This window comes from Electrophorus electricus, chromosome 18, assembly GCF_041902795.1.
Source record: "Electrophorus electricus isolate QZ-2024a chromosome 18, ASM4190279v1, whole genome shotgun sequence".
Lineage (NCBI taxonomy): Eukaryota > Metazoa > Chordata > Actinopteri > Gymnotiformes > Gymnotidae > Electrophorus > Electrophorus electricus.
In genome coordinates, this window is record NC_137514.1 from 15,385,514 (window position 1) to 15,397,947 (window position 12,434).

The following is a 12,434-nucleotide window of genomic DNA, read 5'->3' on the forward strand; positions in this document are numbered from 1 at the left end:
CCTCCCTGCTAGCCAACTGGGTTAGCCTGCTCGCTCCTGGGTGGCGTGCCCTGGGCGGTGCCTTAGGTGCTGGAGGCTCCTTGCTCTGTGAGCTTTTGGCATCACTGTGGGAGGGAAGATTCCTTTGAGGGTCCTCTTCTACCTCCATTGGAGCTTCCTCCTCACAATCGGAACCCCTTTCCGACCACAGATAGACGTCGCTGCATTCCTCTGTTACTCTGTAGTCTTTCTAGCCCCTATGAACGTCCAGGCATGGATCATAGGACCCAGCAGAGCCCATCTCCGAGTACTGGTCCTCTTGGTCCGGCTGTTCCCTGTGGCACTCTGCAATGTCCGATTCCGGGCCATACACAGGGCCCCCCCAAAATTGTTCAGCAGGTTCCTCCCTCCCGGTAGTTCCTTGGAGCGAGGCCAGGATGAGGGAAGGCCTCTCCGCTGCACAGTATGAGTCCACAGAGTCTGACTCCGAGCACTGGAAGTCATTGTACCAGTCCAGGTCGCCCGCCGGGGTTCCGTACACCTCCCCTGCTTCCGCACCTGGATATGCTCCTGGAGTCAGGAGGGTGCCCAAGACCACGGGAGACCTCGCTACACGTGCTGTGGGAGGGCGTTGACTTCCCTTCTTTCCCTTCTTCTTTTTGCCTTTCCCAGGCATCCTTGGTAGGTCGGTGTTTCTGTGACGGACAAGGATTAAGCAGGATGCAGGGATGAGGTACGTCGAACATAAACATACGTTTTATTCACACATGAAACATGCACGTCTTAACACAGACTACTTGGATCAAACACGACAACTTTGACGATACGAAACGACACTTATATACACACATGACAATTACACACAACAGGGATCAGGTGAACGACACAAGAGGGCGTGGCAATACAGACACACAGACGCGCACACACATGCAGATGCGCACACACACGCAGACTTGAGGGGGGAGGGGCCGTACCGTGACAACTTCAACTTAATCCAGGTGTTTTTTTTCCTTAATATTTTTCTTCATATACACCTTGGGTATGTGAAAGGTACTTTATAAATGTAACTTAATAAACCAAGACCAACAGCCTGGTCCCCTACATCTAGCCCAGGTGGTGTAGCCCACCATGTGGCATTGTTGTTTGCTTCCCGCCGTGATAGTTCCCCCACATGCTCAGTGTATAGGCTGTTTGCATTGCCGAGCCCCCCCCCCCCCCCACCTTATTGACTGGTCATGTGTCACACCTGCCGCGTTGGTCATTGTTCGCGTCTACTGTCTGCACTGCTCTTTGTATTCACATTATCACACATGAATTCAATACTGCTTGTTGTTTATGTTTGTCTCTTGTGTTCTCGCCTTGTATAGTAAACATGTTTTGCATTGAGACTCGTGCCTGCACCCTGCTTCTTGCTCACACCCATCTTAACCATTTTAATGCAGATTACAAAATTATAATTTGCTGACATGCAAAGTTTCAACTCATTTGCATTTCCAAGTCATCATATGTTGGGTAGAACCCATTTGTGTAAGTATATTCACACTGCAGGTGCCCTTATGCAGCACCCACTGCACTCCCATATTCTTCAAGCTAAATTCCACTATGTCTACTGTGACAGCTCTTTTGTTTCTTGCACTGAGGTGCTCAAGAGAGCAGAGTACAGTTGAGAAACAGTTCTGCACACCGAGAGTTCACCTCAAACCTCAATAACTACATTTCTGGGTACAGTTATCAAATACATCAACCCTCATATCTCAATTTGGTCAATGTGGGTGCACCTTAGTTGTCAGTTTCAGAGGAACATTGGCACTCTGATTCACATCAGTTGGCATCATGAATGTCAACCATCCAGTTCACAGTAAAAATTATTTCCAGTACAATGGCATCATACGACTGACACCAGTATCAAACAAGATCAACTGGTTGTACGACTTCAGTGCAAAAATCCCTAAACAGGTAAAAGAGCTCTTCAAAATCTGATGTTAATCTGATGTTACTGCTTCAGGGACTCTCTTGACTTGTTCAGAAAAGGGCCAGTGATGTCTGCATATTTTGTGTTTGTATATATAAAAGCATTAGCATGATTCAAACACTAGAGACTAACAAGTTGCGTATCTCATCTTGCTTATGCAGGTGATTATAGCCCAAATGTTGCCAGGTTACAACATTCTTTACCATATATTAATGGTGGTACCAAGTCAACATGTTCTTGACCAAAGTTTTCTTGGTTTTCGTGTTTTCCTTTTTGTTTACTATGCATTCCTGGACTCTCCATGTTGGCTTATTGATCAGTTGTCCTTTAAATATTCTGCAAATAGATGGGTCTTCAGTCTGCGTTTGAAGACTGCAAAGGACTCTGCTGTCCAGACAGCAAGTGGGAGTTCATTCCACCATCTTGGAGCCAGGACAGAAAATAGTCTCAATGCTTGTCATCCATGAGACCTGAAGCAAGGTATTTCAAGCCAAGCCATACTTGAGGTTTGAAGTACTCGAGGTACGGATCAGGCTTTGACCATTGACCTCATGTATGAAAGGGCTGGTCCATTTTTGTCTTTGTAGGCAAGCATCAAGGTTTTAAATCTGATGCGTGCAGCTACAGGGAGCCAATGAATGGAGCGCAGCAGTGGAGTAACACGTGTGAACTTCAGATGATTGAAGACCAGTCATGCTGCTGCATTCTGGACAAGTTGTAGAGGTTTGATGGCTCTTAGAGGAAGACCAGCAAGTAGCGAATTGCAGCAGTCTAGCTTTGAGATCACCAGAGACTGCACAAGCACCCGGGTAGCTTCCTGCGAAAGAAAGGGTCGAATCCTTTGTATGTTACAAAGGAGGAATCTGCAAACCTGGGTTAGATTAGAAACATGAGATGAGAACAACAACTGGTTGTCCAAAGTTATGCCCAGGCTACGGGCAGCTTCGGATGGTGATACCAGGGAGTTCTCAAAGGAAACAGTGAGGTCATGGTAAAGATTGGGAGTACCTGGGATGAACAGAAGCTCGGTTTTACTGGGGTTCAGCTTCAAGTGGTGGGCTGTCATCCATGATGCGATGTCAGTCAAGCATGCCAAGATACGTCTGGAGACTTGCGTGTCAGAGGGTGGAAAAGAAATAAATAATTGGGTGTCATCAGCATAGCAGTGGTAGGAGAAACCATGAGAAGGTATTACATCACCAAAAAAAACAAAGAGTATACAAAGAGAAGTGAAGGGGGCGTAATACTGAGCCTTCTGGAACACCAGTGGTGAGTCTACATGGTTTGGATGTGGAGCCCCTCCATGTCACCTGATAGGACCATCCATTCAGATAGAACTGAAACCATCTCCAAGCAGAGCCAGTCACACCAAGCCTGGAAAGAACAGAGAGAAGAATGTTGTGGTTCACTGTGTCAAAGGCTGCTGAAAGGTCTAGAACAATCAAAACAGATGACTGACAGCTTTAGCGGCATGAAGTTTCTCAGTCACCGCTATGAGGGCCGTTTCTGTAGAATGTGCTGGTTTGTAGCCAGACTGATTAGGATCATGCAGCTGGTTCTGGGTGAGAAAAAGAGACAATTGATTATAAACTGCTCGTTCAAGGGATTTTGAGAGGAAAGAGAGAAGTGATACCGGTCTGTAGTTGGTAACGCTTGAGCTGTCAAGTGTGGCCTTCTTGAGGATTGGTACCACCCTGGTGGTTTTGAATGCAGTAGGCACGTATCCAGAAGATAAGGAGTTGTTGATGATGACAGAGATGAAAGAAAGCAGATTTCTTGCGACTGTCTGGAACAGAGCAGAAGGAATTGGATCCAGCAGACATGTAGTCGGATTGCTGGAAGTCAGGAGTTGAAGAATTTCATCTGAGGAGAGAGGAGAAAAAGAAGTCAGAGAGTTGGATGTTGGGGAATGCACGTTGGTTGGAGGAGTAGGAACAGAGGAAAAGGACTAGCGGATTGCTGCAACCTTCTCCTCAAAGAAGGTAATAAAATCCTCAGGAGTAAGAGATGAGGAAGGAGGGAGAGGGGGAGGATTAAGGAGAGAATAAAAAATAGTGAAGAGCTTGCGTGGATCAGATGATGATGATTTGAATTTCTCTCTGTAGTAGGATGACTTTGCAGATGTTACTTCTAGTGAGAACTTGGAAAGGAGAGACTTGTATGAGCTGAGGTCTGAATCTATGAGCGATTTCCTCCACCGCCTCTCTGCAGTCCTTAGTTCTCTCCTGTGGCAGCGAAGTGTTTCTTTTAGCCAGGGGGCAGGTGGGGAGGACTTAGCAGGTCTAGAGGAGAGAGGGCACAGAAGATTCATTGATGAGGAGAGTGTAGAAATGAAAGTAATTGTAACTGTATCCAAAGAGAGAGAGGATAGAGAGTCAGAGTGAGGAAGGGTGGACAAAATAATAGACGTAAGGGAAGAGGGAGTTATGGAGTGCAGATTGAGATGGAGGGAGGAGGAACATGTTGGAGAGGACTGGATGGAAAGAGAAGGAAGGGAGAGGGAGAAGGATAGAAAGTGATGGTCCGAGAGGTGGAGGGGGGTGATTGCGATGTCCGATGTTGTGGTGGTACAGGTGAAGATCAGGTCCAGAACATTGCCCACTTTGTGAGCCGGAGGAGAGTGGTTGAGGGTGAGGTCAAATGCTGTCAACACCGGAAGGATGCAGAAACATGCAGAAACAGGAAACAAAAACCTCTCATGTTCTGTTACTTTAAAAGAATATTTACCCAAGTACAAGTAAAAGTAGTCATTTAAATTATTACTTAAGTTAAAGTAAGAAAGTATCTGTTAAAAAGACTACTCAAGTAGCAAGTTACTTTAATAACACCGAGCAGCAAAATATGTAGATATATTTTGATCCCACAAACAAAAATAAGCTCATAGTTCTTTTTTTAAATTCAAATCTGTTTTAAAGATGTTAAATGATTTTATACAGTAAGTATATATTACTTATTCACAAATAAAACTTAAACTCAAAACATGTACAATCTTGAACATCCCTCTTCATTGTCCAGTAATAGTTTGCCAACATAGAGGGGTTCCATTTTGCTACCAATTTTTCATAGTCCTGCTGTAGCATACATAACAACATGCGAGTTTAATTGGTTGTTAGTTATTTTTACAAGTAGACAACCAAGTAGACAACCAAAACTCTTAGTAGATCATGTCTGGTAGATGACATCTGCTAAATGCATGTAGATGTAAATATAATGGAACAGAAAAATCCTATGTTTGGTAGAGAAATCTGAAAACATGTTTGGTTTATACAGCTGTTTTTCTTTGCTCTGGGTCTTTGTACTACTAAGGTCATATATTTAAGCAACATGAAGCTTTTCATATCGGCTACATATTGTGCATATAACATCAGTCGCACTGGTTTTGGTGATCACTTTGTGATTAGTAAAATTTGTGGGAATATTATGAGCTCTTGCCCAAAGTCACTTACTAGACACTTTACCGTTATATTTACCTTGCAATTAGGCGACTGTTTAGTCAGACCGGCTGGCTAGCTAGATGTCCTAGGTTATCTAGCTAACAACTGCACCTGTATGTGCTTGAAATAAATATAAATAAATATATAAATCAATAACAAACTTTATTTTTATAACATTGAAATCTTTATAATCGCTATAATCTTGAAAAAATGCTTCAAAATGGGGCGTGCATGCCTCCATGCCATGAGTTCATTTCGGCTACTTTTTCTGCTGCTTGTTGTCACGGTAGACCGGTCCCCTACAGGGGCAGACACGCCCCCACCAGACCAGGACCGTAGCACTTGCCAGGTGTATTTATACACCCACAGGTTCGGAGAGAGATCGCTGCACATTAGGGGTCAAGACCACACATGTCTACCGTAGAAACGCCGTTGCTGGAGATCCACAGGATTTGTCATCGCTGTTTGGATAATATGGAAAATAAAGAACCTTTTGGTGAAACTTGGCCTGTCGCTTCCTCCCTGCCATCCACATTACAGAATGTGTAGCCGCCCGGAAGCGAAGCGAGCAGTCCTGAATGGGCTCACCTGTTGGCTGTCCAGATGGCGGCGCTGGATCAGGAAAGCCAGAAGATTGGGGAGGTTCGCTCTATGGTGTAAACACTCGGTCAGTACGTAAACCGCATGTCCGTGAGTACCGAGCAAAGAACGGTTTTATTGAAGCAGGCATAAATTAACTTTTAAACCAATTTAATTTGTACCTTGGCACTCTTAGACAGTTCTTACAGAACGTAAAATCTGGTAGTCAGAGTGCAGAACGTGGGATGAGTCTGCCACTATTTCTGTGCTCCTTTGAGTAAATGCATTCATAGATGGCTTGGAGAGATCTGTGTTCTTTTGTTCCCTGTTACTTTCATTGTGATTTTCACTGTGGAAGTAATCTGAGAATTTAACTGAACAATAAGACTGCTATGCTATGCCTGCATCCCCTAACAATTGAAACTCTAAAACTGATTGATAAAATAGAAAGAGAGGTTTCTGACTAATTCGATACACTCTAAACCTTCTTAAAAAACCTTTGCTGTAATCTGCTACACAGCTCATTATCATGGGTTTTCCATGTGAATGCATCATCAATATGGACACCAAGATATTTGTAGGAATATACCCGGTTAATGGGAGTGTTGTGGATGAACATAGCACTATGGTATCCTACTCTTTAGTATTTTTCACATTTAATGTGAAGCAGTTATTTACACATCTGAGCAAGTCTTTTTTTCTTCATATGGAGAATGTGATGTACCTTTTATACTGACAACGTAAAATAGCAATGCCATCATTGACATTTGATTTTGTAGTTGTGCAGAATACTACTCACACATTCATTCCTATTGAGAATAAAGAGAATGGGTGAGCTCACACAGCCCTGGGGTTATCTGTGTAGATGACTTTAGGCTCAGAAATGATGCAGTTAACTTTTAATTGGTGAATGCACCCTAACAGGAAAGAATGGTACCATTTGATAATGAAAGGGTTAATGCTCATTTGCTTCAGTTTCTTCAACAGTAAAATGAGGCTGAAGATTATTAAATGTAGAACTAAAATGAACAGAAAGGTAGCATGCATAAACCTTAGGCTCTTCTAGGTGCTTCAGAATTAAATGTGTAGTGGTGTTAATAGCATCATTGCATCATCTGTACTCCATCCCTGTCTCTAAGCAAATTGGTCATGAAGCTGGGTGAGTTCCTTTGCACGTGTTTTCAATGTAATGGTGAGTGAATAGGAGATGGACACATTTGCTGAGAAAAGTGAGATTTACTAGGGGCAAATCAGAGTCATCATCACAGTCCAGGGTAATGGAGCTGACATGAAGAGTTCTGGGAAACATTGCAAACACAATAAATAAAAATACACATAAACAGAAAAGGAAAGCAGGCTACAACAAATAACACGAGTTACACAATCAGGTGTTTGCGCTCACTGCACTGAAATGAGAACATGACAGAGGGTGGGATAACACAGGCAGTGCAAACAACAACCAAGGCTTAGTTCATCCATCTGAGAACATCAAACACAACAGAGGCTAGGATCACAAAAGGCAGTGCAACATGATATAGGCATGGAATCACAATGATCAGCAATAAGACTGAACAAACATGGGGTATATAAACATGTACTAATGAGATGTAACAATGATTAGGTGAGATGTAACAATGAACAAATGAGACAGAGAAAACCAAAACAAGTGCTGGAAAGGGAACTGAACCAAAACAAGGAAGTAAAGGAAAACAAAGTCATGAGACAGGGTAACCATGACAACAGGATGCTAGGCAGGGGTCAATTGTGACATTCAGTAGTAAACCAGAAGTGCCATCAAGGCCTTGGGAATTTTTGGCACACACCTGACAGATGTACCAGTCTATTCTCAGCAACACACAAAATGGTTTCCATGATTCTGGTGCTTTCCTGGGTGAAGTTATGGGTTTCAAGCCTGAAATAAAAGTAATTCTGGAAAAAAAAAATATTGTTCCTAAGTTAAAGGGTAGAAACAAACTGTCATTAAACCATTGATCTGTCATTGTGATACAAACCTGGCATTTTAGTTGGATTATTGAGGGAAAAAAAAAATGTTTTTCAATGTTTGTTAATTACAAATTATAAAACAGAAAGAAATCTAAATAAATAATTGACCTCAACATACATTCAAGCAGTACCCCTACCAATTCATAGCATCAATCATTTTGCTATTGTTTTTGCTACAGTTATTTCAAGAATCACTTCATTGGAACACCAAAATTACAAAACAGGACCAACCTTTACATGTTTCAGTGCATCCATACCTCCAAAACAAACAAGGAAGTTCTTCAAAATAAATCAGGTGGCACTTCCTAAGATCACAGCACAGAATTTCTCATGGTTGAAGTAACCCATGACACATTGTTGACAATCCATTGGGGTTTAGACATTACCAATATTTAGTTGCCAGTGAGAATCTTTGTTTATTGTACAAAAATTTCATTTGAAGACAGTTCTTATTTGTAGAGATCTGACATTACTAGCATTATATTATCTAATAATAAAAAAGAGCTACATCAGAAGCATTTTAAAAATAATGTCTCAGAGTTATGACACAGTTAAGACATTCAAAATAGTTTTCTTTTATAGTGTAGAGACACACAAATCAAATTCCTTATTCAACAAATTCAAAACTCTTTCTGATAAAACCTTCCCGATAAAACTTACATCCCCATCAATATATTAAAAACTCAGCAAATGGAAGTCTCTCACATTAGAAATCTGGGCTGGATATGTGCACTTAACATCACCACCAGCAAAATGGCCAGACTATTTTAGATCTTCCAGGGAGGACCTTTATTTATTGTACAAAACGGATTTCATTTGAATGTAGTTCTTTTTTTCTAGATCTCTGACATCATTAGTATTATATTGTCTAGTAATAAAATGTTCTACATCTGAAGCATTGTAAACACAATATTTAATGACATTCCATTTAGATTTTGTTTGCATTGTAGAGATGCATAAATCAATTTCAATTTTCACTAAAAGCAAAACTCTGTAATGAACTTCCTGATAAAACATTAAAGTATGTACATTACATTACATGTTCAAAACTTCAAAATTCTCTCACATTAGAATTCTGAACACATCTTCCCTATCCTTGCTCTGCTATATTGGCTCCCAGTCACACTGCACATTAAACTTCCTTTGCTTACATATGAAGCCCTACATGGTTTAGCTCCATCTGTCTTGCAAGTTTCTTCAGCCTACAGTCCTCCTTCCATGCTGAGATCATCTGGCACTGGACTCTTGGCTGTATTAAAATTCAGATTAGTTCAATTAATTCAGATCATTTACTGCCATGTCCCCAAAGCTTTTGGACCTATTTACCTCTACCTCTTAAACTGTCCTTCACTTTCATCCTTCAAAGTCCAGCTTAGAATGCTTCTTTTTTCAAAGCACTTCAGCTCCTACTTAATTAACCTTTTTTGTTTTCTTTATATACACCAACCTTATCTATGTGAAAGACACATTATTATTATTATTGTTATTAAAATAAGATTTACATGCATAAACATTGTAATGCAAATTACACAACTCAAAATTGCAATTTGTGATACACAGGCCTTAACATTAAAAACACCTGCCTACTGATCTGTGAAGCTATGGACTGCACAAGACCTTTTTAAAGGTGTCCTATGGTATGTGGCACAAAAATGTTAGCTGCAGATCCAGCAGATCATTTAAAAGTTATGAACATCCTACAGATGTTCAGATTGAGATCTTAGTAATTTGAAGGCCCAGTAAACAACTTGAACTCTGTCATGTTCCTCAAATCTTTCCTGAAGAACCACTGCAAAGTGGCAGGGTGCACTCTGGCATACAATTTCCATGAAAGGATGTACTTGGTCTACAGCAATGTTTAGTTAAGTCTTATTTGTCAAAGTAACATCCACATGATTTCCCAGCAGACTGATTAGTAATGACAAATTAATAAATTGAATTTGCAATGGGGTTGAAAACCATTAATGGAAGTGTTGGCAGGGGTGCTAATAAATTGTACAGTAACATATGGGCTGCAGGTGTTTCAATTGTACACCAGTAAAATGCATCCATATAGTAGGTTTTCTGATAAAATGGCCAATGAGTATAGGTATAGGGTGTAAACTGACAATTATCTTATAACATGTATCAATCATCCATATAACAATCCATATATTACATCAATCATCCAGCTATCTGAACTAATCAAGACTACAACCATACCTGTCATGTCAGATTCTGATTCATGTCAAATAAATCACCATTATTATTATATAATATGTAGGGGAGGGGTGGTGGTGGTGGTGGTGGGTGGAGATGATTGACAGCTGTCAAATAAATCAATCAAATCAAGCAATAAATCATTTTGACAGTTAGTAAATACCATCTCTTATATTTCTTTCCATATCCATATTGGTCAGGATAACAATGGATTCAGAAACACTGGCACTATATGTAGAATTATAGCAGAATATGGTAGAGAGTGGGAATTCACTCACTGAAATATCCACACACTTTTAATTAAGTAAATTAGTTCCTGGACAGTGGAACTACTGCTATAAAATAATATCTATGCTTTGAACAGATGAAGCAAAATGCAGCAATTGAGCACATATCCACTGTAAAGCATGGAAGTGTCATGGTGTGTGGCTGGTTTGCTGAAGCAGGGCCTGGCAAATTCAAAATTATAACATGACAATGACCCCAAAACATTCCAGTAAATCCACCAAAGATTGGCTCAAAAGAAAGAAATGGAGAGTTCTGGAATGGTTAAGTCAAAGGTCAGAACTTAATCCTGTTGAGATTTTGTGGGGTGATTTGAAACAGGCTGTGCATTCCAAAAAACCCCCCCCCCAAAAAAAAACCAAGGCTGAAATAAAGTCCACTTGAATTTCCATAAAGAAGGTTAGCTGAAATGCAATGACAAAAAAAGGAACCAAAAACAGGCGTTAGGCTGGACTTAGCATTGCGCTCGGGCACAGCGCATTGCTCCTAGGTTTGCTAACGTGCAGTGCTGACTGCAGGAACCTGTGGGCTTAAATAGTGATAAGAGGAAAATGAGGAACAGGTGATTCAGGTTAATATGTGAATGATTGGGACCATGGCAGGTGTGTGGTGAGGTTCTGGATGACCGGCCTACCGTGACAGCCAGCTATTAGGGCAGTGCCCTATTAGATGTTAGTTAGTGTCCTAACTTTTACCTCAGTATGAATTGGCAACTTTTTAATTTTTTTTAATACAAAAAAGATAAATATAATCTAAATATAATCATATTTTCATTGTGTTTGCACTAGTAATGTTAACATCACTGTTAACTATTGATATTGTTTGAAGTTTGAAGTCCACTAAACCCTTATATAACCCTTACTAAACGCTTATAGAACTGAACCTCTATTATTGAACTATGACTTAACTTAATAGTGCTTTAATTCTTTGAAACAATTAAGTTCTATGGCTCTATTTTAACAATATCATGTCAATATAGTGTCTTGCAAGATGTCACATACAACATCTTGTGATGTACGAGGGAAGTCATATCTTTGTTTTTCATTGTGTATAAATGTCTTAGTCTAAGACTCCCTTTTCATTATTGGTTTCATTATTGGAGTATGTAACATGAATCCTCTTTACAAAGGACATACCATAAGATACAAAAGACAAAATTGTCGTTTTGAGTTATATTTCCAGAATGTCAACATAAAAGAAGATCAAATGTCCATATTTCTTAATAAAGAACTACATATTTAATAGACTTAATTTTTCCACATAATTGTACTTATGCCTTGGTGTACTTAGTTCATAAATCTATACTTAGTTTACAACATTTCCAAGTGATGTCAGTAGTCAATAATGAATGCAGAATTATGCGTTACCCTCTCTGAATGTATATTTTCTCAATGTTTCAATACGATCTACAAAATATGGAAAACAAGCTATGAGGTATGCCCATTTGGCCTTCTGCAGTAGCCATTCTGCTCATTATTGTCTGCCAAAGGAGGATGCCTCCCCGTGAGTCTTGGTTCCTCTCCAGGTTTCTTCCTCATGCTCTAGGGAGTTTTACCTTGCTACTGTCACCCTTGGCTTGCTCACTGGGGGCTTGGACTCAGACATTTATAAAGCTGCTTTGTGACATTTGTTGTAAAAAGCATTATATAAATAAATGTGACTTGACTTGAATGTTCAATTGGAATTCTTCACAGAAAGATTTAAATCTGCAGGATCTTGTTCTGTTTCAAGAAAAAAGTGAGGTTAGTTTCCTGTTAAAGTTTTAAATGAATTGGTGATTTTATCAGATGCTTTGTGTTGTGTATTCATTTTAAAATTGTTATATATGTAAAGCTGCTTTCTTGGCCAGAATTTATTTTTAAATCTCTGTTAGATTTTCTCTCCAGATTGAAAATATTTTTAAAAAATACAGTCTGTAGAGGAGCTTTGTATGGTAACCTTCTTTCACTTTTACTTGATTTAGGTATGCAAGAGGGTGTGAG